This window comes from Suncus etruscus, chromosome 5 (assembly GCF_024139225.1).
Source record: "Suncus etruscus isolate mSunEtr1 chromosome 5, mSunEtr1.pri.cur, whole genome shotgun sequence".
Lineage (NCBI taxonomy): Eukaryota > Metazoa > Chordata > Mammalia > Eulipotyphla > Soricidae > Suncus > Suncus etruscus.
Window position 1 is genome coordinate 96336889 of NC_064852.1, and position 25247 is coordinate 96362135.

The window sequence follows — 25247 nt, forward strand, 5'->3', positions numbered from 1 at the left end:
AAGAAGAAGAAGAAGAAGAAGAAGAAGAAGAAGAAGAAGTAGAAGAAGAAGAAGAAGAAGAAGAAGAAGAAGAAGAAGAAGAAGAAGAAAGAAGAAAGAAGAAGAAAGAGAGAGAGAAGAAAGAAGAAAGAAAGAAAGAAAAAGAAAGAAGAAAGAAAAAGAAAGATAGAGAAAGAAAAAAAAAAGAAAAGAAAAATAGAAAGAAAAAAAGAAAGAAAGAAAGAAAAAGAAAAGAGAAAGAAGAAAGAAAAAGAAAGAAAGAAGAAAGAAAGAAGAAAAAGAAAGAAAGAGAAAAGAAAGAAAGAAAGAGAAAGAAAGAAGAAAGAAGAAAGAAAGAAAGAAAGAAGAAAGAAAGAGAAAGAAGATAGAGAAAAAGAAAGAAAGAAAGAAAAGAAAAAGAAGAAAGAAAGAAAGAAAGAAAGAAAGAAAAGAAGAAAGAAAGAAAAGAAAGAAAAAGAAAGAAAGAAAGAAAGAAAGAGAAAAGAAAAGAAAGAAAGAAGAAAGAAAAAATAAAGAAAGAAAAGAAAGAAAGAAAAGAAAGAAAAGAAAGAAAGAAGAAAGAAAGAAAGAAAGAAAGAAAATAAATTAAAAAAAAACAATGAAAGGAGTGCTGGTGTGGCAAGGTTTTGTGCTTCCTTTTTCTTTTTTCTTTCTTTTTTTTTTTTTGCATAGGCACAGTAAGTATTGGGGAAATAAAAAAGGGAATTCCTTTGGCCTAAGAGATTCAGGGTTTTTCCTCCCTTGAAGCATACTGCCATGGGAACAACTACTTGTTCTGTACATGCTCATTACCACACCCCCAGGTCTTTTTATGGTGCCAGGAAATTTTCCGCTCTATTGTGGATGATAAAATCAGGCTCTGCAGCTAAAGATCTTGGTATTTTCACAGGTCATAGGACAAAGTCTAGTACAAGTCTTTCTTTACAGTTCTAGAAGTTCTGTTCCATCGTTGTTGTAATCAGTCTTCTGTAATAAGTGGCCTTGGTTTTTGCTCAGATCTTATGCCAAAGTTAGGATAGAGTCTTCCTTATGGTTCCAGAAGCTTTGCTCAGTTTCAGTTGTCAAAGTTGGACCTCTGAAATTAGAAATCTTGATTTTTGTACAAGTCCTAAGCTAAATCCTAGGGTAGGTTCTTTCTTATTGGTCCCAGGATAAGTTCTGCCCAGTCATGGTTGTCAAAGTCAGTCTTCTGTAGTTAGCACTCTTGGTTTTTGCACAGATCAAAAGATGACATGTCTTCTGATTTCATCTTACTGTTAGGTGATGAGATAGAACATCCAGCTCTTAGATCAAGTTGTTGCTGTTTCCTCATTGTCAGAATGTCACATCAAAACTAGTGCAAGTTGGTGCCAGAGAATTAGGAATTTCTCAGGGGAAGTTTGAATGTAACCCAATGACTTTTTAAGTTACCAGTTGAACTGTCAGTTCAATTATCAGTTCTCATTCTACTCAACATCTCTGTTAAAGTGGTTATTGGTGGCCATTCTTGATGCCCTAATTATTCATCCCCTGCTTACAATGATCCCTTAGTTATTTCCTTACATCCTAAGCACCCCTGTTCATTTATTTTATTACCAGATTGAGTAGGAACATATGTTTTATTTCTCCTAAGTAAACATCTAGTGAAGGAATTAATGGATTATATGAGAACTTAATATATAACTTTTTGATAAATGAAAACTTTTCTAAAGCAGTTGTATCATTTTTGCAATTCTAGTATCAATGACTATAATGATCTGGGAGTTAGGAAGTGCTACTAGCATGATATTTGAGTAGACCATGTGATACCCAGAATAATATGCAAAACATTATTCTAAAATCCTTTGGGTAATCTTCCAGGTGTCTACAAATGATTTGGGGCACATTCAGTGGTGTTCTGGGAACCATTGTGGTATTAGGGATTCAAACCAACTTCTTGACCACATACAAGCAAATGACCTTCATTTCTCAATTATCTTTCCAGTTCCTCACAACTAATTTTTAAATAATTCATCTTGTTCTAGAAATAATTTAAAGCATCTATGATACTAGGTCCTTAAACTAATAAAGGTTTATACAAAAGACAAGGAAAATTAAAGCAGAAAAGAAAAACTAAATGTAAAAATTTGGCAATAAAACAGCAATCAAAATACCAAACAAGCTACTTTGTTAGAGTGGTTTATGAATTTGGAGCTGAACTCTAGCAGTCAATAAATAAAAAAGGGAAAATGTTATTTATTTTATATTTCTTAAATTCTATAATATAAAAACAGACCAGCTAGAGAACTATGATAAGATGAGGAGGAGCAAGAGGAGAAGGAAAAAGGGAAGGAAGATTGGAAAGAAAATGAGAGACATAGCTTTCCTTTGTTCTCAAAGAAGTAATTTCATGGGCCAGCAAGATAATATAGAAAGTAGAGTGCTAGTCTTGCATGCAAGCGGATGTCAGCTCAGTCCCCATCACCCACATAGACTTCTGAGCACTGCCAGAAGTGATCCTTGAGTTCACAGCCAGGAGTATTATATTGATTTAGTATATAATAAACATAATTTTTCTTCTTTAAATATGCTTGAATTTCTTTCACGAAGCTATTTTTGTAACACTCTTCAATTCCAATTGATTTCTTCTTCTTCTTCTTCTTCTTCTTCTTCTTCTTCTTCTTCTTCTTCTTCTTCTTCTTCTTCTTCTTCATCATCTTCTTCGAATTTTGGGCCACACCTGGCAGGGCTCAGGGGTTACTCCTGGCTCTGCCCTCAGAAATCACTCCTGGCAGGCTCAGGGGATCATATGGGATGCCAGGTATCTAACTTGGGCTGGCCCTAGGTCTGCCAGATGTAAGGCAAATGCCCTACCGCTGTGCTATTACTCTGGCCCCCCAATTGATGTCTTCTATCAGATTCTTCTAGTGAAAACATTCTCCTTGAGTGGCCAAAAATGAAAAAAATTGCACCAAATTCTCTGATGTTAATTCTGAGCTAAATCTACCAGCAACTTGAGTGAATTTTTAGAGATTCTGGTCCCATAAATTTTAAAATGTTGAGTGCAATGCCTAGTGTTTAGTATTCATCCATTCCGAAAGGGGTGGGCAAAGTGCCAGGCTACCTACTATGTGCTATTCGTTGCAAAGAATGCTGAAAAATGGACCGGAGAGATAGCATGGAGGGAGGGTGTTTGCCTTGCATGCAGAATCCTGGCATCCCATATGGTCCCCCAAGCCTGCCAGAAGCAATTTCTGAGCATAGAGCCAGGAGTAAGCCCTGAGCGCTGCCGGGTGTGACCCAAAAACCAACAAAAAGAATGCTGAAAAAAGTTTTACCTATATGTCAAAGGAGAGGCCATTTAATCCTGTAGGTGGGGTAGGAGCTAGGCATGAAGTTGACTAGAGTTTTATCCAAATTGGCATGGAAACAACAGAACAGTTTCATTTGCTTCTTAAATGATGACAATTATGGTTCCAACTAAAATTTCAGACTACAATACACAGTGGGGATGGAAGTGGGAGGACTAGATTAAGAGAAAAGATAATGGTACAGAGTTTCAATAGGTGTGCAGGGACTGTTTCCACCCACGTTTCGATCCTTCCGCTAAAGTTTATTGATTCAGTAAAGAATCAAATGGACAAAACAGTTCTCTGGCTGATTGTCAATATCAGAATACTGCTAATAGTATGGACATCAACCTGATAAAATTAACTAAATCAAGTTTAACTGAACAAACTAACCTTTACTGAAATGCCTAGAGAAAATGTTATAGGGTGAATAAAAAGATGTAAATTTCTTATTTAGATCAGAATTTTGCAGTTATTGGCAGTCTTGATTTGTGTTCCTGAGAATTCAAACTACCATAGCTGTCGCCCACCATCCCTTCTGTCAAATTTCTGGGCAATAACACTGCCAAGAGTTTTACCAGAGTCAAATGTTTGTTTCTGTTGTTCTTGCAAGAAATTTTCCTGAGGAATTGGATGCAAACAAAGTTAGTGAGGTGACCATACTGCAGAAATCAAGAAATGGATGCTTCTCTCAACACACACACACACACACACACACACACACACACACACACACACATAAATGTCAACCCAGCACCTTGTCCCAGCACTAAATTTTCAGACAATAAAATATTTTTCTTTTTTAGTCAAGAGAACTGGTAAAGATACCAATTTCCAAAGAGAGCCTGGGGAGTCCTTAATGCTCCTCCATTAACATGAAGGAGCAGAACAGCTCCATCTATTACATCAAAGCCTCATCAGAGACCCTAATCCCTTCTGAAAGGAACTCTCAGGCAGCCAAGCCTTTAATTTGCTGAATAATAAGCCCTCTGATTAACCCTTGGCAAAGCAAAGAACAGACTTTGCAGGCAACAAATGTTGCCAGGGGGTTGAGAAGAAAGGAGGTGGGGGTTGGGATAACCCCAACTCATGACTGTTAGTGAACTCACTATGCATAGCTTTTCATATGGTTAGACTTGGGTTTTCCTTGCTTCCTTCTCTCCCTCCCCCTTTCCTTCTCACTTCTCTCTTCCCCTCTCTCCCTTTTCCTCTCCTCCCCTTTAATTCCTCCCCTCTCTTCTCTCCTCCCTTCTCCTTTCACCTCTCCTCTTCCCTCTCCTTTCTGTCCTCCCCTCTCTTCCCTTCTCCCTTCTCCTCCTGTCTTCCCTCTCCCCTTTTCTCTCTTCTCTCTTCCCTCTCTCCTATCCTCTCCTCTTTCCTTTCTGTCAGGAACATGCCCCTAGCTTTACTCTAGTATGCATATTTCAGAGACTTGCATAGATAGATGGTGTGGAATAACTGTGTCACCAGATTTACTTACAGAAAAGACTCTTCCAGAGCATTTACCCTCTCACTTGCTCTAGCATAAGTCACTTGATCACTGGGAGGGAGGAAGAGAGGAAGGAAGGGAGGGAGGGAGGGAGGGAGGGAGGGAGGAAGGGAGGGAGGGAGGGAGGAAGGAAGGAAGGAAGGAAGGAAGGAAGGAAGGAAGGAAGGAAAGGTGAAAGGAAGGAAGGAAAGATTGAAAAGAGGAAGGAGGAAGGAAGGAGAAAAGAAAGGAAAAGGAAGAAAGGAAAGGTGAAAGGAAGGAAGGAAAGATTGAAGGAAGGAAAGGTGAAAGGAAGGAAGGAAGGAAGAAAGGAAGGAAGGGAGGGAGGGAGGAAGGAAGGAAGGAAGGAAGGAAGGAAAGATTGAAAAGAGGAAGGAAGGAAGGAAGGAAGGAGAAAAGGAAGGAAAAGGAAGAAAGGAAAGGTGAAAGGAAGGAAGGAAAGATTGAAGGAAGGAAAGGTGAAAGGAAGGAAGGAAGAAAGGAAGGAAGGAAGGAAGAAAGGAAGGAAGGAAGGAAGGAAGGAAGGAAGGAAGGAAGGAAGGAAAGGAAGAAGATGGGAGGGAGGAAAGGTGGAAGGAAGGAAAGAAGGGAGAGAGGGAAGGAAGAGGGATGGAAAGGAGGAGGGGAAGGAGGAGGGAAGGAAGGAAGGAAAGGAGGGAAGAGGGAGGGAAGAGGAAAGAAGGAAGGAAAGAAGGGAGGGAGGGAAAAAAAGAAGTGAGGGAGAAAGGGAGGGAGGAAGGGGAGGATGGAAGGGTTGGGTGGAGGGAGGAAGGAGAGAGGGAGGAAGAAAAGGAGGAAGGAAGGAAGGAAGGAAGGAAGGAAGGAAGGAAGGGAGGGAGGGAGGGAGGGAGGGAGGGAGGGAGGGAGGGAGGGAGGAGAGAAAATACACAACTGGGTAAGGGAGAAGTGGAGGAAGAGAAGTAATTATATTAACTCAGTCATATTTTTCTCATTCATTAGTAGTGTCTGATATTTTAAAAGGTGGTTGATTCTACTGATAGAAGTATATCTCTGTTTAATATGTTGTCATGAGCCAGTAACAGATCAAGTGAATTTTTGGTTTCATATTATTGGGCATTAAAAGACTTGCATACATATCAGACTTCCTGCTTATTGTATCAGATATCAAGATGAGTGATTGTGTGATATAGGGTCAGTTATCATGTGGATGTTATAAATTCTATTGTGTGGAGGACATTTATCTCTATATTGATCTGACTTTGCAAGCCCAGGATTATAAATTACTAGTCTTCCATAAATCTATGATGCATACTCCAATAACAGAATGCCACCAACCCATGTTTTCCCAATACATTTTTATGTGGTTTGTAAGTTAGAGAAATAAAATAAAAAAGAATCTGGGTCTTTTTCTTTTTTCTAAAAAATTTTGCCAAGGTTTTTCCCTCAGTGCTCTACTTCAGGTGTGAAGAAGAGGGGACTAGAAAAAAAATAAATAAAAAATATTGCCAAGAATTATTTAAAGCATGGCAAGGGAGAGAAATGGCTATATATCTTAAAGAGTGTCTGCCAAAGCCCCGTGCATTGCTGTCTGTTTGTCACATACATTTTCAGGAACATGGGTAGTTTGAAATGAAAATAAAACAGGGTGGGAATATTTACACCAGAAAATCAGTAAATGACAAAAATTGGCTCCCATTCCTATTAACAGACATTTAATAGACATTAAACATTACTGCTTATAGAGGAGAGAATTTGGGAAAGTGGCCTGATAAATCAAAACCACTGGTAGATGAACAGAAATGCCTTTTGTCTTTTCTCCTTCTGTTGATAGACAAATTTTCTTTGGCTTTAGTAATTTTCTTATAGGTTTAAGATATGTATTTAACTATAAATTTCCCAGTAGCTGTATATGTTTTTTGAACACAAGAACATATGCTTGCCTTTGAAAAGGGAAATCAGCCCCCCCCCCACCAACCTTGGCGGGTGTCCTGCCCCTTAAGGAAGTCGTCACTACCTTGGCTCCACCCTTAAGGAAGTCGTCACTGCCTCGGCCCCACCTCTACCCCTACCTCACGAATCATTGGTGTTATCGTAGCGGAAGTCCAGCCCTCAAGGACTCTTCTTCCCCTCCCACTTCCCATCCTATATAAGGGGGTGACGCGGAACCCACGAGGTCTTTGGTCCCCTTTCTATTCTGGGGGAACTTTGACCCTGGCCATTTGACTGGTCAGTATTAAAGCACTTTTTCAAAGCATCTGCTGGAACTCATAAGCCTCTTCATTTCTCTGCGCCAGGTAACTAAATTAGGACTTCCGGACCTTTCAGTTTGGCGAGCCAGCCAGGAGTCCTCATTCCGCCCGGCATGGAGTTATGAACAGGTGTCTGGTGAGTTCTGATGTGTATGTGTGTGTGTGAGAGCGCGCGCTTTGCTTCGTGTCTGTCTTAGTCTGAGATTATGTTGTATTCTGTGACCAGCGGAAAGCTGACTTTGTGGTGGCTTGGCTAATGTTATGAGCTCTTTGCTCGATGTGGAAACTGAGTAGAAGCAGACTTTGTTTCATAGGGGGGTTAGAGTCCCCCCGGAGGGGGGTCAGAGTCCCCCCGGGTGACTAAGGAATCTTCCACCTGATGCGTTTCCAGGTGTGTGTGGTTCCCCATCTGATGCGTATACCAGGTGGGCAAGAGGTTGACGAACTTTGGCTGCTTAGGTCACGACCCTGGTGGTACCCCAGGGGTTCAGTAAGAGCGGCGGGAAGACGTTCCCGCTGCTGCTAGGAGGTTGTCTGCCTGTGATTTGTGGAGCTCAAAAACTTGGTTGTTATTAGCATAGCCGTCTGTCTAGGAATCTGTGAATTTTACAGTTGTGTCTCTGGATGTTCATTTGACTCCCCTCTGACTGCCTCCTTTGCCTGTCCGCCTTCCTGGCAATTCTACAAGTTTGATGAGACAAATTCAATCCACCCCACTTACTCTGACACTAGAACTTTGGGAAAAGATTACTTGAACGCATTCGTTTGGGTTGTTTTCCGTGTGGCGCCACTGTTTGTCTGTTTGTTTGTTTTTGTCTGTGTGTTCTATGTTTTTTTCTTTGGTCTAACCACGGGACGCGCCCCCTCTCGCGGGCCGACCCCTGGGGAAAGGGGCCGAGCCCGCGTCTCCCTCGCCCGTCAGTCGTCCCAGCCCGGGATCGGGAGGCCCAGCGGGACGCGCGACCCCCGCCGCCCGTGGCGCTGCGAAAGGGCGCCCGAAACCCGCCTAACCCGCTCCCCACCCAACCAGGAAGCGGGCGCGTGCAAGGGCCACGCTAGGAACATGGCGGAGGGTGTTGGAGATTGCAAATCCCAGATTTCTCAAATGGCCATCAGGGACAAATTTTCCCTGGAGAATTTCTGAACTTTGCAATCCCCAATTATCCTGCCATGTCTTCAGGCCAAAAAAAAGAGCAACTGGCCGCTTTTTTTTCTAGCTGAAGAAAAAAAAAAATAAGTGCTTTTAAACTCCAGCCTGAAGGAATTCACTAAGCCCCAGGGCAAACCATTGTCCTCCCAGCCTCACCCTCACCTGGCTGAGGAATGTAGATCATTTACATATCAAAAAAAAATCTAGCTAATGGTTTGGAAGGCAGAAAAATAATAAGAGGATGTTGCAAATTACTGTTGTTATTTTTGTTTGTTTGTTTTTCGGTGCACGTGGAGTTTTTTTTTGCAACAGAACCACTGCAAAAGAATGTGTGGTGAAGCTTAAAAAAAAAAAAGGGAAGGAAAAGAGAAGGAGCCAAATGGTAGGGCGTTTGCCTTGCATGTAAAAAGGAAAGTGGTGTAAAAATTAATAATGTGTAATAAAAAAAATCTGTATAATCAATCTAAATAATTATTAATATGTCTCTAGGTTAAAAAAAAAGTGTAAGTGTTTTTAAGCATGTTCTACCAAAAGTAGTAAGTATTCATTCTTTCTGGTTTTCAACATTAATTTGTGTAACGTAAATTGCTGGTGTTTTCTGTTTAGAAAACTAAGTGAATTTCTATATTTAGAATTAAGCATAATTAAAATATTATTTTGCAATTTTTCATTATATGTTACCAAAAACATTAATATTTGTATCACAGAAGGTTTTATAAAATTGGTCATGGTTTTAAAAATGTATAAAATATTTCGTTGTAAAAAAGATTCTAAAATTATCTAAGTAATTTAAGTAATATTTGCTTTTTCTCTTCTCCCAGAACCTTTTAGTACCATTTATATCATGGCATCATGTTGCTTTGCACAAGATACAAGCAGATGGCTTTTCTCTCTGCATGAGGAGTAGTCCTCATGCAAACAGAAAATCAAAAAATTAGTAAGGGAACCCCAAAGCCCTCTTTCAGAGGAATAATTGGAGTTAAGGCGGTGTGACAAGCAGGCACCGGCGAGAGACTGAAATAAATGGCCTGAGTAAGGAAATTGAAAATTTTCCTAGAAGATCATCACAGCCTGTGGGCCCTGCTCTCTCCCTCAAGCTCAGAAGAGAATTCGAGGTCAGTCTCTTCCAAACCTGGAGAGGAGTGGAACAGACGAATCACCTCTAAAATTCCTGCAAAGGGTGAGATGCCCAGCCAGAAGATCCTCATGCTGAACCGACCATCTCATCAGCCAAACCTGAGTGACTGACATGAAAAACCCTGCTGTGTCTACAACCTATCCTCAGAAAAGTTCTGTAAGTAATGGGGGTGCCCCAGATGGAGATTTCTCCAACAGTGCTGTATATGTGCAAAGGAAAAAGCCAAGTTATTCAAATACCTGGTAAGGTACAAGGAAAAGATGGAGAGAAAAACCATTTTTGGTAGCTAATTAAAATTCTAGTGGGCCTAACTTAAACCCACTTCTTCGAAGTAACTTATGTAAAAATGCTCTTACTAGTTGTATTAAACCAGATCATAAATTGTAAATGCAAATGTTAGTCTAACTGAAGTAACTCAAAACTGTGTTTATTCATGATGCTATAATGCTTTGTTTTCTGTTGATTAATTTGTGCTATCATTACAGACAATAAGAACAGCTGTGCCATTCAAGTTGTGCTATTTACTGCTCCAAGGCCTGAGTGGGTCAAGTAATATTCCCCTGTATAATTAATCTAATCCTTTTCAGGTGTTAAAACTGCAAAAGTGAACCAGTTAACTGCTCCTTTAGGGAAATATGAGATTTCACCCTATCTAGAGATTGAAACTGCAGTCCCCTGTCAGCCTGAAGTAGCTACAGAAGATTGATCTTCGACCACGTTCCCTCTAATAACTTCTAGGGTAATGAAATCTCTAAAGCAAAATGGTCATCAGAAAAAGCTATAAGGAAAATAAGAAGAAAATAAAGGCCGCAGAAATTAATAAGCCAAGTTAACTACTAAGAATAACATTATGCCTATCTATCCCAGAGGTTAGAGCAGGTAGCAAAAATTATGCTTCTCTTGGTAATGTTAAAAGTAAAACAGTCATTAATAAAAATAAAATTTCTTCATCTCTGTCTGACCCAGTGCAGGAAAGGCAACTGGAGTTTAGGGCTCTCTATCCCAACAGCTGTTTAAGTTGCAGAAATGAAGAAAAGAAAGCAGAAACCTCCTTATTTTCGTTGTGGAATTCACAGCCTATAAGAAGAAAACCCTGAAGGCCCAGCTCAGTCGGCTCATAGGACCAGAATAAAAGTCCTAGTCTTCCTTCAGCAGCAATCATATGGTGCCCCGCCCAGTGCAAATGTTTTCTGAGTCTTATAATGTTTTTCTCTCCCCCCTTCCACTCTCCTAGCAGCTCGGCCGGCCACCATCGATGCCCCCTACAAAGCTAAGTCTGAAAGGGACCCAAACAGGCATATGAGCCCCAGAAGCCGAGAGACCAGGTCCTAGTAAAACGGTACCGCTCGCAAACACTAGAGCCTATGTGGAAAGAACTGCTGTCAAGGTGAACTGCATGCTTCCTGGGTTCACGCCTTCCATCTAAAACCTGAAAAGTGGAGCACACTAAGGATCCTCTCAAGATACGGGTCCGGCGGGCACACTTCAGCCCTAATGCACTCACTGACTCTGAAAATGCTCTCCCTGGCACTTGCTAAGGAAGGGCTTGAACTGCTTACTTCCGGTCCTCTACTTCCCATGTGTGTGTTTGGGGGGCCAGAATGGGTGTGTAAAGCAAAACCTCAGCCTTTGCCTCCCTCTTGGGGGTGGGGGGGAAATTGGCCTCTGGCTGTCCCTGTCTGACTAGGTAATCTAACCTTTGCTTCTTCTAGCTGTACTTATGTCAAAAGGTAGTCCCGTTTAGCTTTGAATCTTCTGTTTGCTATTCATAACAGCACCAAATCTGTAAACCTGGGTCAGGTAGGAGGTACTCAGTGCTCAGAAGTCCTGCCTGCTCCCTCTAGCCCAGGGTATTTACCTCCGGAACGGGTATAAATGTGTGGTAAAAATTTGGCTTATACATCCCAGCATTAGTGCTCCCCAACATTGACATCATCCCAGAAACAGAGCCCATCCCTCTGCCTAGCATACATTTCTTAGGCACTCCTAGGTTTGAGCACTCTACTGGTAGGGCTCAGAAGTTGCAGGTAAATTGGTAACTGGGAAAGCAGGGCTAGCAAAACTAGCGGGGCTAAACAAAAATAACAAACTCTCACAAAAGTTAATTTCAAATGTGTGGGACAAAATCAAGCACCATCAAGAGTAGCTGGCCAAAATAAGGGGCTACTGAATGGTCCCTTATGGTCTTTATAGAGTGAAAATCACATTGGCTTCTAGGATTAGAAGCCTCAAGTACAAGAAGTGGGGATTGAAAAGGGAAATCAGCCCCCCCCCCACCAACCTTGGCGGGTGTCCTGCCCCTTAAGGAAGTCGTCACTACCTTGGCTCCACCCTTAAGGAAGTCATCACTGCCTCGGCCCCACCTCTACCCCTACCTCACAAATCATTGGTGTTATCGTAGCGGAAGTCCAGCCCTCAAGGACTCTTCTTCCCCTCCCACTTCCCATCCTATATAAGGGGGTGACGCGGAACCCACGAGGTCTTTGGTCCCCTTTCTATTCTGGGGGAACTTTGACCCTGGCCATTTGACTGGTCAGTATTAAAGCACTTTTTCAAAGCATCTGCTGGTACTCATAAGCCTCTTCATTTCTCTGCGCCGGGTAACTAAATTAGGACTTCCGGACCTTTCACCTTTACCACTTATTAATATCTTTTATTCCCTTTTTTTTTTCTTTTTTCTTTTTTTCAGGGCACCAGGACCAACGATCACCAGCTGCCCAGGAGTTCAAAAATTATGCTTCCGTAATCTCTTGATGTCAATTCCGCATGCAGGACAAAAGAGCTGCCCGACGTGTGCCAGTCACGACAGAAGCCCTTTTTACTTATTAACATCTTATTGTTAACCACTATTTGAACATAAATTAACCACTAAACCACTTATTGAACATCTCTCCCTCATCTTCAGTGATTTATTTACTTCTATGCTTTATATACCAGGTGGCATTTATGTGTTTTCTGCAGAGTACTTTTTCTTCTCACACATAATAATTACTTTCCCATCATGCTGTTCCATACAATTAAATGTATTTCCAGAAGAATTTCTGTTTACTTTGGAAAGGTTGTTTTTGTGCCACACCCAGTGGTACTCAGGTGATACTCTTGGCTCTGCCCTCAGGAATACACTCCTGGTGAGTCAGGTGACCATATGAGATGCTGAGGATCAAATCTGTCTGCTGAGTGCAAGGCAAAAGTCCTACCCACTGTATTATCATTCCAGCCTTCACTTTGTCTCTTTCTAGGTTGTCTTTGTCTTAGGTTCTTGTGTGTGTGTGTGTGTGCGTGTGTGTGTGCGTGTGTGTGTGTGTGTATGTGTGTGTGTGTGTGTGTGTAGTTTTAAGTTCAGTTTTACTTGAAACTATCACTTGAATTCACCTGCATCTTTAGAGTTATTTAAGAAGAATTTGTTCTCCTTTCCCTCTCTCTTCTTCTGTGTTCACTCCCTTATAGTTTTAGTTTTTGGTTTTGGAGCCACACCTGGTAGTGTTCAGAGCTTGGCTCTGTGCTCAGACATCACTCTTTACAGAGCTTAGGGACCCCTATGTGTTTCAGGATCAAACCCAGGTCAGTTCTATTTTCTACCAGCCTTAAGACACCAACTTTAAACCAGAGTTCAATTATGCTTTTTCTTGGTGGAGCTGGGTGGGTGGATGGGGGTGGATTGGTAATTTGACTACACACAGTGCTGCTTGCAGATTACTCCTGACTCTGTGCTCAGGGATGTTCAGGGGGCTATGCATTGCTGGGATCAAACTTGGTTCAGTTGAATGCAAAGCAAGCATCTTTGTTATTGTTTTCTTTTGGGGTCACACCAGCTGTGCTCAGGGTTTATTCCTAACTTTGCATTCAAGAATCATTCACGGTGGGGCTTGAGCAACCATATGTGGTGCTAGGAATTGAACCTGGTTAGCTGTTTGCAACACCTTACCCCCTCACCTGAGTTTCCAGCTCCGCAGCTAACACATAACTCCTATGATATCCCTAAGACCCAGAAGTCCACCTCTACATCCTCTTTTGCTCACACTTTAGTCCTTTTATTCAGAAGGATAAAAGCACTCCTTGCTTTTTTTTTTTTTTACAGCACCCCTTGCTTGCTGCTAATCCTAGTAGATCCCATGAATTGAGTCCATCTGGGTAAAATGTGTTCCATTCAGATGTCATAACATTTAGATATTTTTTTCTTTCCTTAGAAATAGGCTCTTTGCCTTTTGCTTTATATAGGTCTTGTTTTGTGTTTAGAAAAACACTAACTTAAAGAGCCTTCTTTTTTGTTTTCTTTTGTTTTTTTTTTTTTTTTGTTTTTGGGCTACACCGGCATGCTCAGGGGTTTCTGCTGGTTCTGCCTGTCCTCGGTTGGCCGAGTGCAAGGCAAACGCCCTAGCTGTGCTAGCTCTCTAGTCCTTAAAGAGCCCTCTTAATAGACAGTCTCTTGCATGAAAAGATCTATAGGCAAAAATCCTCCCAATTCAAACTTACCCAGGGAATAAACAGATGCAAATGCTAAAATTATAGGCCTAAATTTAAACATTAGCACCAGGGATGTGGTTCAAGTGATAGAATACATTTCTCATACCCAACTCCACAGAGTATGACTTTGGACTCCTAAGCTGGGTATTGGATAAGATCTATGCAGTAATTTCTTTTGCTTACCACTCTAAATTATTTTTTTATTTTAGACATTACTCATCTATTAATACACTAGTCTATTAATACCTTATCATGATGTATTTTAATTTTAATGATGGAAAAGTTAGAAACATAAGCAGTTAGCAAAGCACAGTTAACTAGGCAGCCAGAGGTGAGAGATGTAAGTGATCAGTTTTGAGAACTGGGCAGATATGAATAGGTAATAAATCATAAAAACTGACCAAGACAGAAGGACCCAAACCAACTTTTTACCTAGGTGAGAACTAGAGCTGAACCACAAAAACCATTAGTAAATTAATAAATGACTCTGTAAGACCTATCCATCTCAAAGATTCCCTGCAAAAAAGGCCCCATAAATCCTGGGTTGAAACCTTTCTGTTTCAATGCACCTTAGTGTTTTGTGGTGAAGTAACTGAAGTAACCAATTGAAAACTCCATTCTTGTGCCCTTTTTCTCTGTTTCACCATTACTACGATTGCCGGGGGGAGGGAGGGACCGCCTATAATAAGTGCTCTGAACTGTTCTGAGCTGAAATTTTAGGTGACTGCCTAGTTGTGGTTCATCTTGACTTAAATAACTAAATCTCTGTTCTTACCTATAGATGGTTTGGGTGTGATTAAGCAAATTGGGTTACAGTGTTAGCATCTCACTTCCAAGCAGAAATATGCATGCTGTGTAAATAATTTGAGATTATTAGCACTTCTCTATAATTCTTGTTTCTTAAACAAAACCAACGAAAAACCCAACTAGAATTATATTTAGTTGGTTCACCAAGGGTTGTGGTAGTGAAGAGAAAACAGGGAGTGGTTAGGGGTGCGGGTAATCCTGAGACAATGATGCAAGAAAGTGAACACTCTGGTGGAGATTGTGGTGTTGTAACTCTGCATCCATGAACAGCCTAAAATTGAGAGTAAAGATTGTGAGAGCATGCTCTCTCTCTGAAGCAGCTGGGTACAGGATTGTTGGAAAAGTCTGTAACTCATTACTGGTAGATTCTTAGCTTATGACAAGAAACTCCATTCTTCATGTTATGTCTCTGTCTCTCTCTCTCTCCCTCTCTTTATTTCCCTTTTTTCTTCTCTCCATCATCGTTCTTTTTTGTGTGTGTATGAGTGTCTCCAAATTCTCTAGCAATCTCAGAGTCAGGGTCTATTTATTACAATATGTTTGAATTTTATCTAATTACCCAATTAATAACTTTTAAATAAAATCACATTCTATCAACTTGAAAATTTTAATACATAAAGTTTAGGGGGATGGAATTCAATTCATAACTTGTGTCAGATGCATTACTTGAGGCTAAGAATGCCTCCCTTAAAGGACCCAGGAGACAACATAAAGAGCTGGAGCACATGCTTTGCAGACAGAGGCTTTGAATTCAGTCCCCAGCACGACATGGTTTTCCTGAGCACTGCTGAGTACATATAGCCCTGGTGTACCCTAAACACCACCTAGTTCATGGTCCTCAGCATGGCCAAGTGCAAGCAATACCACATTGTTACTGTCAAGCACACGTTTAGACCCACATAGGACAAATGTTGTTGGGAATGGCCTTCAGCCATTCTTAGCACTGCTTGGGATTCTCCCCAGAAAAAGTCAGTGAAAAGGGGACTTTTCTCTTACACATTAGTCTGATATAAGAGCCATTTTTTTTCTAACTATGTTTGTTACCAGGAACGAGACTGATCACTCTCTACCTACCCCTCTTAAGTTCTACTTTCCTCATTTTTCTCTGACCTTAGTGGCATTCATGACCTTGTTTCTTCAAGTTCCACTCAATATACCATGAAGCCTATCAATTCTTTACCTGACTCTTGCTTCTCTTTTTGATTCACCATTATTGTAAGTTAGATACTTTTCAGTATGGCTTTGATTGATTGAGATATCAGTGTTATATTACTCCATTCTTATAACACTCTACAAGATTCATGCTAGCAGGCTGCTGCCTGTCTACATTTTTGGTCCTGCTGGCCTCACCCCTTGCTGCTCTGTTGGAAGACCACATTTCTTAGCTTGGTTTGCAGCTAGTAATGGCCATGCAATTAAGTTGTAGCAAATAATAGGAGTTATAAAACTCCCAGAAAATCCCTTTAAAGTAAGGAGACTTTTTTTTTTCTTTCCTTCCATCTGCATATAAATGCTGACACTACAGCACCCATTTGGCCCAAGAGGTGCCACTGGGAATAGAAATCTCTCTTAACTGGGTAGCAGGAGGTGAAGATGCTTCAGTGTATTTTACCCAGCTGCAAGAGCAAAGGTTTCTGCAGGAATAAATCCTAGCTTACTCCACCTAAGAGGAAAGTCAAAGTCTATCTTGGTCAAGCCACTGTGGTTGTGGGATTTTTTTTTTATTCCAGCAGTCTTTCTCTTATTTTAATTAGTTACTAGATGGTCTTATTGTTTAAACTATGCTACAATAAAAGTAATTTTTAAAAAATAAAGTATTAAAATTTATTAAATTTATTTTTTATTAGTGAGAGAACAGAGACTCAGAGAGATTAAGTAACTTGGTCAAGTTCAATCATCTCAGTGTCAGCACTAGAATACTAACTGCAGAGCCCATGCTTTTGATCTTGCAACAATCTTGAAAATGATCCTTTCCTGTGCCAAAAACACTGTTGTCATGTTTAATTCTTCCTTCTTGGTCGCACCTATCCCTACCCAGAGTTCCTTGTCAAGTACTGTGGGTTCTGTCTTTTGGCATCCACTGCCACTGTTGAAGCCCCATGGTTCTGCCCATGAAGAAAACATTTTGACCAACGGAGACAGGAGATATCATCATATGGCAGGGCTGGAGGAGAGATACGGCTGGGTGCAGGGTGAGGAAGGGATGGCAGCTCCCAACTTGGCACCACAGGACTATTTCTGCTTCACTCCTGCTGGAGCAGATGGTTCAAGTTGGGTTTGTGCAGAATGGCAGGCTGTTGTTGATGTTGAGAAAAAAGGTGAAGAGATTGGGGGCTGGTATGTTTGTATATATGTGTGTTGGGTAGTAAGTGGGAGAGAGAATGAGGGGATAAATGTGTATTTGTGCATGGTGTGTATGTGTGCATGTGTGTGAAGGAAGTGGAGGATAGAATGGGGATATGTGTGTGTTAGAAATGGAGTGGAGGAGAGAATGCCAGAAAGTATGTGAGTGTGTGGTATGTGTGTCACTCTGGAAATGGGGTGAAGGAGAGATGGGGTACCCTGTGTAGGAGGCCTGAGCTGTGCAAGTCAGTGAGCTGAAGTCCAAAGAGGAGGTGAGCGACTGAGATATTTGAAATACTAAGGACAAGAAGACGACTGATACTTTTGATTTTTATTTTCTGAGCAAAACAGCTTGTGCATTTATTACTATGCATAGCCACTAGGCTAGAAACTAAGAAATTAAAAAGAGAAATAATTGTTCTAATAAACATAAAACAGTTGCTTTATTTTCAGATGGATGTGAGCAGATACTTGCAACCTTGGCACAGCACTACTGGTCTGTAAACCAGTTAGGGGTAACCCCTTATAAACTCAATTGTATCTGGTTTTACTACTATTTTTTTTCCAAGGGTAAACTTTTGTTTCTTGGCTAGTAACTTTTTGGTCCTGAAAGTCCTGAGAAAACGGTTCTGTGTGCAAATACCACATGCCAGAGAAAGGGAGAGAAATTACTCCGAAAGAAATTTTAGAATAGAGGTATAATAATAAATGACCACTGGTCGAATGTGAATGTTGTAGGAAGTTTTCTGGAATTCAAATCTAAGCTTTAGTGTTGGATTACTGCTCCCACCCTAATGGATCTGTAATCCAATACTTTACTACTTGTCAGCTGTTTGATCTTTAGAATTTTAATCTCTGTCTCAATTTTTGTAAAGTGTGGATAATACTTGAATAACTTTATAAGATTGCAAGGACTAAACTAATTCAGTGGGATAGAGATCAGCCATTGGCAAGAGTCAAATTACAATCAAATTATAGATGTTAGCTATTATAATTATATTATATGCAAATATAATATACTTATAATAAAATACATTAATATTAAATATATGATAATATATAATATATTATATAATAATTATATCATGTGTAATATTGTATCATTTTAAATAGCTATTATAGTATAATAGCTAACATCTATTACATATTGTAATATATAATATATTCCATATATATTTATAATTTTATTTTTTATTCATTTTATTAAGTTTTGGTTTTTGGGTCACACCTGGCAGTGCTCAGGGGTTACTCCTGGCTCTACGCTCAGAAATCACCCCTGGCAGGCACAGGGGACCATATGGGATGCCGAGATTCGAACCATCGTCCTTCTGCATGAAAGGCAAATGCTTTACCTCCATGCTATCTGTCCGGCCCCCTTATAATTTTATTTTATTGTAGTTGAGGTAACATGGTTTCAATCCGGTTAACATTGATACTTTGATGTACAAATTCACTGCACCTTACACACCATTAAAGTTCCCAAATACTTTCACCATTGTCCTTGTGTCACTTTTTTTTTTAATAATTCTTTTTTTTTAATTTAAACACCTTGATTACATACATGATTGTGTTTGGGTTTCAGTCATATAAAGAACACCACCCATCACCAGTGCAACATTCCCATCACCAATGTCCCAAGTCTCCCTCCTCCCCACCCGACCCCAGCCTGTACTCTAAACAGGTTCTCAATTTCCCTCATACCTTCTCATTATTAGAACAGTTCAAAATGTAGTTATTTATCTAACTAAACTCTTAACTCTTTGTGGTGAGCTTCCTGAGGTGAGCTGGAACTTCCAGCTCTTTTCTCTTTTGTGTCTGAAAATTATTATTGCAAAAATGTCTTTCATTTTTCTTAAAACCCATAGATGAGTGAGACCATTCTGCATTTTTCTCTCTCTCTCTGACTTATTTCACTCAGCATAATAGATTCCGTATACATCCATGTATAGGAAAATTTCATGACTTCATCTCTCCTGACAGCTGCATAATATTCCATTGTGTATATGTACCACAGTTTCTTTAGCCATTCGTCTGTTGAAGGGCATCTTGGTTGTTTCCAGAGTCTTGCTATGGTAAATAGTGCTGCAATGAATATAGGTGTAAGGAAGGGGTTTTTGTATTGTATTTTTGTGTTCCTAGGGTATATTCCTAGGAGTGGTATAGCTGGATCGTATGGGAGCTCGATTTCCAGTTTTTGGAGGAATCTCCATATCGCTTTCCATAAAGGTTGAACTAGACGGCATTCCCACCAGCAGTGGATAAGAGTTCCTTTCTCCCCACATCCCCACCAACATTGTTTATTCTCATTCTTTGTGATGTGTGCCATTCTCTGTGGTGTGAGGTGGTATCTCATCGTTGTTTTGATTTGCATCTCCCTGATGATCAGTGATGTGGAGCACTTTTTCATGTGTCTTTTGGCCATCTGTATTTCTTCTTTGTCAAAGTGTCTGTTCATTTCTTCTCCCCATTTTTTGATGGGATTAGATGTTTTTTTCTTGTAAAGTTCTGTCAGTGCCTTGTATATTTTGGAGATTAGCCCCTTATCAGATGGGTATTGGGTGAATAGTTTCTCCCACTCAGTGGGTGGCTCTTGTATCTTGGGCACTATTTCCTTTGAGGTGCAGAAGCTTCTCAGCTTAATATATTCCCATCTGTTAATTTCTGCTTTCACTTGCTTGGAGAGTGCAGTTTCTTTCTTGAAGATGCCTTTAGCCTCAATGTCCTGGAGTGTTTTACCTACGTGTTGTTCTATATATCTTATGGTTTTGGGTCTGATATCGAGGTCTTTCATCCATTTGGATTTTACCTTCGTAAATGGTGTTAGCTGGGGGTCTAAGTTCAATTTTTTTATCTGGCTAGCCAGTTGTGCCAACTCCACTTGTTCAAGAGGCTTTCTTTGCTCCATTTAGGATTTTTTGCTCCTTTATCAAAAATTAGGTGATTGTATGTCTGGGGAACATTCTCTGAGTATTCAAGCTTATTCCACTGATCTGAGGGCCTGTCCTTATTCCAATACCATGCTGTTTTGATAACTATTGCTTTGTAGTAAAGTTTAAAGTTGGGGAAAGTAATTCCTCCCATATTCTTTTTCCCAATGATTGCTTTAGTTATTCGAGGGTGTTTATTGTTCCAAATAAATTTCAAAAGTGCCTGGTCCACTTCTTTGAGGAATGTCATGGGTATCTTTAGGGGGATCGCATTGAATCTGTACAGTGCTTTGGGGAGTATTGCCATTTTGATGATGTTAATCCTGCCAATCCATGAGCAGGGTATGTGCTTCCATTTCCGCGTGTCCTCTCTTATTTCTTGGAGCAGAGTTTTATAGTTTTCTTTGTATAGGTCCTTCACATTTTTAGTCAAGTTGATTCCAAGATATTTGAGTTTGTGTGACACTATAGTGAATGGAGTTGTTTTCTTAATGTCCATTTCTTCCTTATTAGTATTGGTGTATAGAAAGGCCATTGATTTTTGTGTGTTAATTTTGTAGCCTGCCACCTTGCTATATGAGTCTATTGTTTCTAGAAGCTTTTTGGTAGAGTCTTTGGGGTTTTCTAAGTAGAGTATCATGTCATCTGCAAACAGTGAGAGCTTGACTTCTTCCTTTCCTATCTGGATTCCCTTGATATCTTTTTCTTGCCTAATCGCTATAGCGAGTACTTCCAGTGCTATGTTGAATAGGAGTGGTGAGAGAGGACAGCCTTGTCTTGTGCCAGAATTTAGAGGAAAGGCTTTCAGTTTTTCTCCATTGAGGACAATATTTGCCTCTGGCTTGTGGTAGATGGCCTTAACTATGTTGAGAAAGGTTCCTTCCATTCCCATTTTGCTGAGAGTTTTGATCAAGAATGGGTGTTGGACCTTGTCAAATGCTTTCTCTGCGTCGATTGATATGATCATGTGATTTTTATTTTTCTTGCTGTTGATGTTGTGTATTATGTTGATAGATTTACGGATGTTAAACCAGCCTTGCATTCCTGGAATGAAACCTACTTGATCATAGTGGATGATCTTCTTAATGAGGCATTGAATCCTATTTGCCAGGATTTTGTTGAAGATCTTTGCATCTGCATTCATCAGTGATATTGGTCTGTAATTTTATTTTTTCGTAGCATCTGTCTGGTTTAGGTATCAAGGTGATGTTGGCTTCATAAAAGCTATTTGGAAGTTTTCCTGTTTTTTCAATTTCATGAAAGAGTCTTGCCAGTATTGGTAGTAGTTCCTCTTGAAAGGTTTGAAAGAATTCATTAGTAAATCCATCTGGGCCTGGGCTTTTGTTTTTGGGCAGACATTTGATTAATTTCTTAATTTCCTCAATAGTAATGGGTGTGTTTAGATATGCTACATCCTCTTCATTCAATCGTGAAAGATTATAAGATTCCAAGAATTTATCCATTTCTTCCAGGTTTTCATTTTTAGTGGCATAGAGTTTCTCAAAGTAGTTTCTGATTACCCTTTGAATCTCTACCATATCAGTAGTAATCTCACCTTTTTCATTCCTAATACGAGTTATCAAGTTTCTCTCTCTTTCTTTCTTTGTTAGTTTTGCCAGTGGTCTATCAATCTTGTTTATTTTTTCAAAGAACCAACTTCTGCTTTCGTTGATCTTTTGGATGGTTTTTCGGGTTTCCACTTCATTGATTTCTGCTCTCAGCTTTGTTATTTCCTTCTGCCTCCCTATTTTTGGATCCTTTTGTTGAGCACTTTCTAATTCTATGAGCTGCGTCATTAAGCTATTCAGGTATGCCCCTTCTTCTTTCCTGATGTGTGCTTGCAAAGCTATAAATTTTCCTCTCAGTACTGCTTTTGCTGTGTCCCATAGGTTCTGATAGTTTGTGTCTCTATTGTCATTTGTTTTCAGGAAGGTTTTGATTTCCTCTTTGATTTCATCTCGGACCCACTGATTATTCAGTATGAGGCTATTTAACTTCCAGGTGTTAAAATTTTTCTTCTGTGTCCCTTTGTAGTTCATATATAATTTCAGGGCTTTGTGGTCAGCAAAGGTAGCCTGCAAAATTTCTATCCTCTTGATATTATGGAGGTATGTTTTATGTGCTAACATGTAGTCTATCCTGGAGAATGTCCCATGTACATTAGAGAAAAATGTGTATCCAGGCTTCTGGGGGTGGAGTGTCCTGTATATATCTACTAGGCCTCTTTCTTCCATCTCTCTCCTCAGGTCTAGTATATTCTTGTTGGGTTTCAGTCTGGTTCACCTGTCTAGTGTTGACAATGCCGTGTTGAGGTCTCCCACAATTATTGTGTTGTTATTGATATTATTTTTCAGATTTGTCAACAGTTGTATTAAATATTTTGCTGGCCCCTCATTCGGTGCATATATGTTTAGGAGGGTGATTTCTTCCTGTGTACATATCCCTTGATTAATACAAAATGTCCATCTTTGTCCCTTACAACTTTCCTAAGTATAAAGTTTGCATGATCTGATATTAGTATGGCCACTCCTGCTTTTTTTTTGGGTGTTGTTTGCTTGGATGATTTTCCTCCAGCCTTTTATTTTGAGTCTATGTTTGTTCTGACTATTCAGGTGCATTTCTTGTAGGCAGCAGAAGGTTGGATTGAGCCACTCTGTGTCTCTTAACTGGTACATTTAGTCCATTGACATTGAGAGAAAGAATTGTCCTGGGAGTTAGTGCTATCTTTATATTAAAGTTTGGCGTGTCTGTTGGTAAGCCTTGTCTTAAAGTATGCCGTTCAGTTTTTCTTTTAAGAATGGTTTTGAGTCTGTGAAGTTTTTGAGCCGTTGTTTGTCTGTGAAACTATGTATTGTTCCTTCAAACCTGAAAGTGAGTTTTGCTGGGTGCAGTATTCTAGGCGAAGCATTTATTTCATTGAGTTTTGTCACTATGTCCCACCACTGCCTTCTGGCCTTGAGTGTTTCTGGTGACAGGTCTGCAGTAAATCTCAAGGATGTTCCCTTGAATGTAATTTCTCTTTTCGATCTTACTGCTTTCAGAATTCTGTCTCTATGGGATTCGTCATTGTGACTAGGATGTGTCTTGGGGTATTTTTTCTGGGGTCTCTTTTAGTTGGCACTCTTCGGGCATGCAGGATTTGATCGCATGTATTCATTAGCTCTGGTAGTTTCTCTTTAATGATGTTCTTGACTGTTGATTCTTCCTGGAGATTTTCTTCCTGAGTCTCTGGGACTCCAATGATTCTTAAGTTGTTTCTGTTGAGCTTATCATAGACTTCTATTTTCATCTGTTCCCATTCTTTGAGTAATTTTTCCATTATTTGATCATTTGCTTTGAGGCTTTTTTCCAATTTCTTCTGCTGTATGTAATTGTTATGCATCTCATCTTCCAGTGTACTGATTCTATCCTCAGCTGCTGTTAACCTGTGGGAAATCTCAACCATGTTTTTCTTCAATTCATCTACTGAGTTTTTTAGACCTGTTATTTGATCTGAAATTTCTGTTTGGAGTTTTCTCATTTCTATCTTCATATTCTCCTGATTCTTATTAGTGTTCTCTTCTATACTTTGTTTGAGTTCTTTGAACATGTTCCATATTGCAACTCTAAACTCCTTATCTGAGAGACTGACTAGGTGGTTGGTCAGGCTCAAGTCATCAGAGTTGCCATCTTCATTCTCTATGTCTGGCGCTGGCCCGTGTTGTTTCCCCATTGTCACACTAGTATTGCGGGTTTTTCTACGTGTTGTGGTTGTATTCATTGGCTAAATGATGTGCACCATCGAGAAGGGGAGCGGAGCAACCGTGCTCCTCTGGCTCCTCCCTTTCTAGGCATGTGGACTCACCTCCACGGAAGGCTCACGGGAAGGCAGGCTCCCCGGAAGGCTCACGGGAAGGCAGGCTGGCTGATGAGCCGCACCCAGGATGAAATCAGGCCGAAAATGCAGGACAACAGAGTAGAGAGGCAGAAGGGTGCTGGCATCTGACCACTTTTTTTTTTTTTTTTTTTTTTTGGTTTTTGGGCCACACCCATTTGACGCTCAGGGGTTACTCCTGGCTATGTGCTCAGAAATTGCCCCTGGCTTGGGGGACCATATGGGACGCTGGGGGATCGAACCGCGGTCCACCGCGGTCCGTTCCTTGGTAGCGCTTACAAGGCAGACACCTTATCTCTAGCGCCACCTTCCCGGCCCCTACTTTTTTTTTTTTAAAGTAAAACTAGGTTTTATTTGGAGGTTCTGAAGAAGGGAAGGGAGAAAATAAGAAAGAGAAAGAATAATGCCCAGAGAGAGTAACAGTGCATGTTTCAGTGTGAAAGTATAAAAGCATGAAAATCCACATCTCAAGAGGAGAAATGCAGATGATAGGCATGCATGTGAGTATCATATACATGATTGGCAACACACATGTACCCCTTGGTTCACTTCTAGTCCATTTCTAACCTCCATTCTTGGTACCATTATGCCATTGTTTTTAAAAGTTTATGTTCTGGGGCCACACCTGGCTGTGCTCAGGCCTTAATCCTGACTCTGCACACTGCAATCATTCCCAGTGGACTGGGGAGGTAGAGGAAGGGGTACCGTATTGGATGCTGGGAATTGAACCCAAGTCAGTCTCACACAAGTCAAGCACCCTACCTGTTATATCATCATTCTGGCCCTAGGTAACATTCTATAATTCAATCATTGTAGTACCATTTCGAGGCAAGTACTCCCAAGCTTTGACTTGACCAATTAAGATCAAGAATCAAAGAAGTTAAAACATTTTCTCCAGGGTCACCTAGTTTACTAGCTATGACATAGCTGGAGCATACACTGCTCTTCCACAGCTATTGCTTCCCATGAGGGGTACTCCAGGGAGGAGGAGCCAAGAGGAACTGATTGTAGGCAGACTGATATGCCAACCACAACCAGTGCCCTGCTGCTTCCTGTGTACATGGCTATAAATGCATCACAAGCCTGCCATTACTGCTCTTTACTTCAATCACAAATTTTCTTGATTTACATGACGATATCCAAGTCTGGTATTAAAACAGAAAAAGAAAACAAATGAACAATAAGCCAGTTTGGGAGGGAAATAGTACAGAATATTACTTAGATCAACCTTATCTCAAAATCAGTTCACATTTGGCGCCCAAAACACTAATGTGAAATTCATGACCTGTTTTGAGCTCCAAACTGACACTGATCAGGAGATAAACAGAATAGATTAACCGTAGTCTGGAGTCCCCACTTACTATTACTATAATTTGTGATGGGGTTGGGAGAAGTTGAAGCTAAAATCCTCCCTAAAATCCTTAAACAATTTATTCCAAGAATATGTAGGAACTAGACAATATTTCCAACTTTAAGTTTTGCAGTGTTTGTTTTTTTATTTTTATTTTTTATCCTTTTGGGCCATACCCGGTGACGT

General features: G+C 40.3%; 1 protein-coding gene and 1 non-coding gene across 2 annotated transcripts in view; both read right to left on the bottom strand.

Moving 5' to 3' along the window:
* The window catches only part of MYO3B (myosin IIIB), a 481137-nt gene that overhangs the window by 312064 nt on the left and 143826 nt on the right, over positions 1-25247 (bottom strand). The window lies entirely within an intron of this gene.
* LOC126010234 (U11 spliceosomal RNA) lies at positions 11982-12115 on the bottom strand. The gene has a single exon (XR_007496338.1). It is a non-coding gene; the product is annotated as a U11 spliceosomal RNA (small nuclear RNA).